Here is a 5,753-nt window from a genome sequence, read left to right on the forward strand (position 1 = left end):
AGGAGAAAATATTTGCTAATGATACATCTGATAAGGGGTTACTTTCAAAAATATATAATGTACTCATACAACTCAACAAAAGGAAGACAAACAACCCAATTAAAAAATGGGCAGACCAGTGACTTAATCAGCCATGCCTCTATAATGAAGCCTCCATAAAAACCCTAAAAGGACTGGGTTCATGGAGCTTCCAGGTTAGTGAACAAGAGGTATCCATGTGACAGGAGAATGACACACCCCAAACTCCAGAGGACAGAAGCTCCCGTGCTCAGGACCCTGCCCAACATGGTGGCCTTTTTAGTATAGGGCAGTGGTCGGCAAACTCATTAGTCAACAGCCAAATATCAACAGTACAACAATTGAAATTTCTTTTGAGAGCCAAATTTTTAAACTTAAACTATATAGGTAGGTACATTGTTATTAACTTAATTAGGGTACTCCTAAGGCTTAGGAAGAGCCACACTCAAGGGGCCAAAGAGCCACATGTTTGCCGACCATGGGATAGGGGAAGTGACTATCCCAGCTGTGAATTACCTTGTCACTCCACAAGCAGAGCTGTTCTTAAGACAGAGTTCAGAGAAAAGATGGTGGCCGAATAGGCAGAAATAGGCAGACCTCTCTTGCATCTTCTCCCAGGGCCAGACCGGAAAGAAAACTAAATTGGGGAACATTCACCCAGAGTTACCAACTCAGCAGCAGCTGAGCAGGAGACTTACTAGTGTATCAAGGAAGGGCAGAGAACACCTGGAGACAGGTAGGAGTGGCTCTGAGAGGGGCTGACCCAGCTCCCAGGAGGCTGAGTGTGAGGAAGGAGCTCTCAGCTATGGGAGGGTTATTTCCCTGAGAAAATCGAAGCCCAGAACCCAGGTTGGGCTCCACAGTCTGGAGCACCAGAGCCGAGACCAATGGCCCATGTAACATCCACCCGTGAAAGGCGGCAGGGCTTCTGGCTGCCCCAGGGATCAGAGCCGGTAGACAAGAGCGGGTCAGAGAGAAGGAAAGCCTCAGTTTTTTTTCTTTTTCTTTTTATCCTCTTTAAACATACATACATACACACACACACACACACACAAACACACACACACACACACCAAACACACAAACAAAAACAAAAAACAGAGCACAGGATTTTTGTTAGCAGCTACTTACTGAGGCTTTGGTGGAGGGAGGGAGGTGCAGACTTGAGGTGCCTAGAGAGAGGCTGGGTGGGAAGCATTGGGGGGAGATGTGGAAAAGAGCCAGCCGGCAGACCTGCATTTGGCCGTAACCCCCAAACTGAAGCAGCCATTTTTCCTGAGAGGCGCTAACTACTCCCAGAAACCACAGCTCAGGAAAAGGAAAAAACCCAGCCCTAGGTGATACAGCCTGCCACACCCTCAGGAGTCCTGCCTGTCACTCCCTACATCTCGGCCTTTGCAGAAGAGACAGCAGCAGGGGCCAAGCCTGCTGGTTTGAACTGTCTCAGGGAGCATCAGTGATTGGATTTGGGATGGGGCCATCCACTCCACTATCCAGGGAACCTTACTGGTGCTTCCCCCTCATGGAAGAGTTGATAGAAACTCATATCTCACTGGACTGCATAGGAGGATCTCACCCAGCTGAGGGCAAAGTAATATTCTGGGACACTCTCAGAGGAGTAGTTCTGGGACAGAGAAACACACCTACCATTTTCCCTAAAATCTGAACAGCACCTCCCCTACATGGGAGACCCAGAGGTCTACACTACCGATTCTGCCTAAAGCCCTTTCAGAAACAGACTTTTGAGTGAGTAAGCTTGACAGCTGGCTGGCAGTGAAGGTGGGTGGAGGCAGAGCCTGGGGATCCTGGGGAAGTTTGCTGAACCAGCCCTGGGCCCTGTGCTGCTAACCAAGTGGCCTTGGAGTACAGCTTGGCCTCTCCTGTGTGCAGCCAAGTCCTGGGGAGACAGACACAAACTGTGGATCGCTTGGACCCACAAACAGGTTGCCAAAAGCCAGAGGAGAACAGTTTCTGACAGTGGTTAGCACCTAAGTACCTCTTGGTAGACAGGACAATCAGCCACAGTCACCAGAAGAGCAGTATCCAAAGGGAACTCCCAGAAGGTTCTAACTCTGCTGAAATGAATACCACTTCACTTCTTTTTTCTTCCTTTTTTGTTCTTTTTTTCTTTATATTGTTTATCTGTCTGCTTTATTGATTTGTAATTATTTTAGTCTCTATTGTTTCTTTAATATATCTACTTTTTTCCCCTTTTCCTATTCTATTTTTTTCTTTTTCTCCTCTTTCTTCCTTTTCTTATTTTCTGTCTGCTTTCTTCTCTATTTTTCTTTTCAAAATTTTTCTTCCTCTTTTCATTTATACCATTTCCTTTCCTCTACTCTTTGTTCTTATTTTATTACACCTCTGCCCCTTCGTATTCCTTTTTCTTGCCCCCTCCCCATTTCCTCATATATTTTTCTTTTTTTCTATCATGCTTGCATTCTTTTTTCTTCCCTAATTCTCTTTTATTTTGTGATTGCTTTTGATGTTGTTGTAAGGGTCTTGGGTACAGTTTTTGTTTTGTTGTATTTTGTTGTGTTCTGTCAGCACCTCCACAACCTCTTGCATGACATGGTTGGGGGTGAGTCTCACAATCAGCCAGCCTGAGAGGCGATTCCATCAATGAACAGGACAATAACATTCACCATCCATTTTCAATAGGAGAACCAAAATAACTCAAGCAAGGGGCATTCCTAGAGTACCCAGCTCAGGAGATCTAAGAGACTTCACTAATGGTGTCCCGCAAAACACCTACTACATAAGACAACGCCACAAAGAATGGCAGTTATAATAGTTTCATCTAATACATAGAAACAAATACAAAGGGACAGCAAAAACGGGGAGGCAAAGAAACAACCTCAAATGAAAGAAAAGGGGAAATTTCCAGAAAAGGAACTAAATAAAACGAAGGTAAACAATTTCAAAGTAATGATTCAAAGTAATGATTATAAGGGTGCTCAAATAAGTTAGTGAGAATTGTAAGCAAGTTAATGAGAACACTATGAAACTTAATGAAAACTGTACCAGTATTTAAAAAAACAGGTGTAAACCATGAATAAAAATCAAGTGGAAATGAAGAATGGCATAGCTGAAATAAAAAATACCCTGGAAGGAATCAAAAGTAGACTAGAAGAAGCAGAGGACCACAATCGCCAATTAGAAGACAAGGTAGAAAAAAACACTCATTCAGAGCAGCAATTGGGAAAAATATTAAAAAGCAGGAGAAGAGTTTAAGGGAGCTTTGGGACAACATGAAACATATCAACATAGCATAGTAGGGGTTCTAGAAGGAGAAGAATCTGAGCAAGGACTAGAGAACCTGTTTGAAGAAACAATGGCAAAATTTCCTTAACGTGATGAAGGAAAATGTCACTCAAGTTCAGGAAACACAGAATCCCAATGAAGATGACATAAAAAGACCCACACCTAGAAACCTCATAATTAAAATGTGAAAAGTTAAAGACAAAGAAAGAATCTTTTTTTTAAAATAATCTGAACAATAAAGATTTAATTAAAAAAATAAAATGTACAATTCAGTGGTTTTTATTATACTCAGAGTTGTACAATCTAACAATTACCACTATCTAATTTTAGGATCTTTCCTTTTTCTTTCTTTCTTTTTAAAAAGACATGCTCAGCCCTAGCTGGTTTGGCTCAGCGGATAGAGCCTGGACTTGCAGATGGAAAGGTCTAAGGTAGCGGTTCTCAACCTGTGGGTCAAACGACCCTTTCACAGGGGTCGCCTAAGACCATGGGAAAACTCATATATAATTACATATTGTTTTTGTGATTAATCACTATGCTTTAATTGTTAACAATGAAATTGGGGGTTGCCACAACATGAGGAACTGTATTAAAGGGTCGCGGCATTAGGAAGGTTGAGACCACTGGTCTAAGGTTTATTTCTACCTCAATTGCTGGCTCCTACCCAGCCTGGCCCTGGTCCGGGCTTGGGCAGGAGGCAACCAACTGATGTGTTTCTCTCACATGGATTATTTCTATCGTTCCCTCTCTCCCCGACTCTCTCTAAACATCAATGGGAAAATATCTTCGGGTGAGGATTTAAAAAAAACAAACAAAGGTGGGTAGCCTGGTCAGAAGGTCAAATCTTCAAAGTGCATGCAAGCTGCTCCTCCCAGGGGGTCCGGACTGAATGTTCTTGAGCATTTTCAGGAAAGCCTGCGGGGATGGTGCCTCCACATTCTTGAAGGTGTCCTGGACTCTGCTGTACAGGAAGAATTCTTTCTCCTTCAGGAAGATGAACCCGAAGTGGTTCTCATCGAACAGGATGAAGACTCCAGGGCAGCGCCTGGTGTAGGGGAAGCCATGTCTGGTAACAGTAACAGTGTCCACGCCATAGAAACACATCCTGCAGGTTCGGGAGCGGTTCTGGTTTATTGAGAACACGCCCACAGGCAGAACAAACCGGACAGACTGCTCCTCCGAAGCTGCAGCCCCGGCGGGACTCCCCGCCGCTGGGCTGGGCAGGGCTCTGCCAGTCATGGCCCTTGCTTTCTTTCTTCCTTTTTTTTCTTCTTCCCGGATCACCTGCTCATCAATCTCCTGGACCACGCGGGAGAGCTCGTTGAAGTTGCGGAAGATCCCGCCATCTCGCAGCTGGATGCGGTGCATGAGGTGGATCTCTAACGTCTCCTTGGAGGCTCCCATGATCTTCGTGACCCTGGCATACTTCCCATGGAAGCTGAGCATGGCAATCTTTACTATTAAGCCCTCGTATTCGACTTGGAAGAGGCCTGGCCTGATGAGGTCGTCCGGGTGGCGTGGCGGGAGGTAGAGGCGGCGGTAGGTCACCAGCACCCGCCCCCATGCTTCCCTAAGCATGGTGTGGAGGCACCATCCCCGCATTGGTAAATCCGTTCGGTGGTCTGTATTCTTGCACAGGGTGGTGAACCTGTCCTTCTGAATCTGCATGTCGCAGTTGTGGGGCCTGCTGTGGAGGCCTTCCATGCACTCCACCGTGGCTGATTTCCTCTCCGTCAGGTGAATTCTAAACGAGGGCTCGAATTGCGTTGGGCTATCCACATGGATGTTAAGGGGAGGCCTGCACGTCCAACCAGTAATGCATAAGCCGTCCACCACTACTTTCAGCAGTGTTCTATAGCTATTATCTGGCTGCCACAATCCCAAAATGTGTCTGCATGGGTGGAGCAGCTTCGCATAGACTTCTCGATAAGACACACCCATCATCTCCAGGTTCTGCAAGTTTTCACAAGCGCCAAACTCCTCCCGGCAGCGCCGTCTCCAGATGCTGTCGGTGTGCAGGATGTGGTGGAATTTGGGCCAGGCTGGGCAGGTCGGTGCCTGGAAGCGAGGCGAAGATCTCCACCAGCACCTCCACCGGCAGGTCCTGCAGCGAGCAGTGCGGGGGCGACAGGGGTGGCATGGGGCTCGCGATTCCTCCACTCTCTGCACAGCACGGAGCTGCGGCGTTTGCCTCGACTTGCTTTTCTGCGGGGGCCTGCTTGCCATCGGCCGCTGCCGTCTCAGCTGGGTGCTGGCGCTTCTGAGGACACGGACATCCCCGTGAAAAGCCCACACCGCAGAGGCGAGCGCACTCCTCCATGCCTCCACGAGTAACAGCCACTACAGCGTGGGCCGCTATGCCTCAGCCAGCTTTTAAGCTGGCTCTTCCCGCCCAGGAGTCCAGCCACGCCCCCAGGGCCTAGCCACGCCCCCCAGAGAGGAGCCAATTGTAGGACTTTAAACCCATACCC

At 47.2% G+C, this 5,753-nt stretch overlaps 1 pseudogene; it reads right to left on the minus strand.

Moving 5' to 3' along the window:
* Positions 1 to 4,128: 4,128 nt before the first annotated feature.
* Positions 4,129 to 5,602, minus strand: LOC102263189 (annotated as a pseudogene).
* Positions 5,603 to 5,753: the final 151 nt, after the last annotated feature.

Source organism: Myotis brandtii, unplaced genomic scaffold (genome assembly GCF_000412655.1).
Source record: "Myotis brandtii unplaced genomic scaffold, ASM41265v1 scaffold82, whole genome shotgun sequence".
NCBI lineage: Eukaryota > Metazoa > Chordata > Mammalia > Chiroptera > Vespertilionidae > Myotis > Myotis brandtii.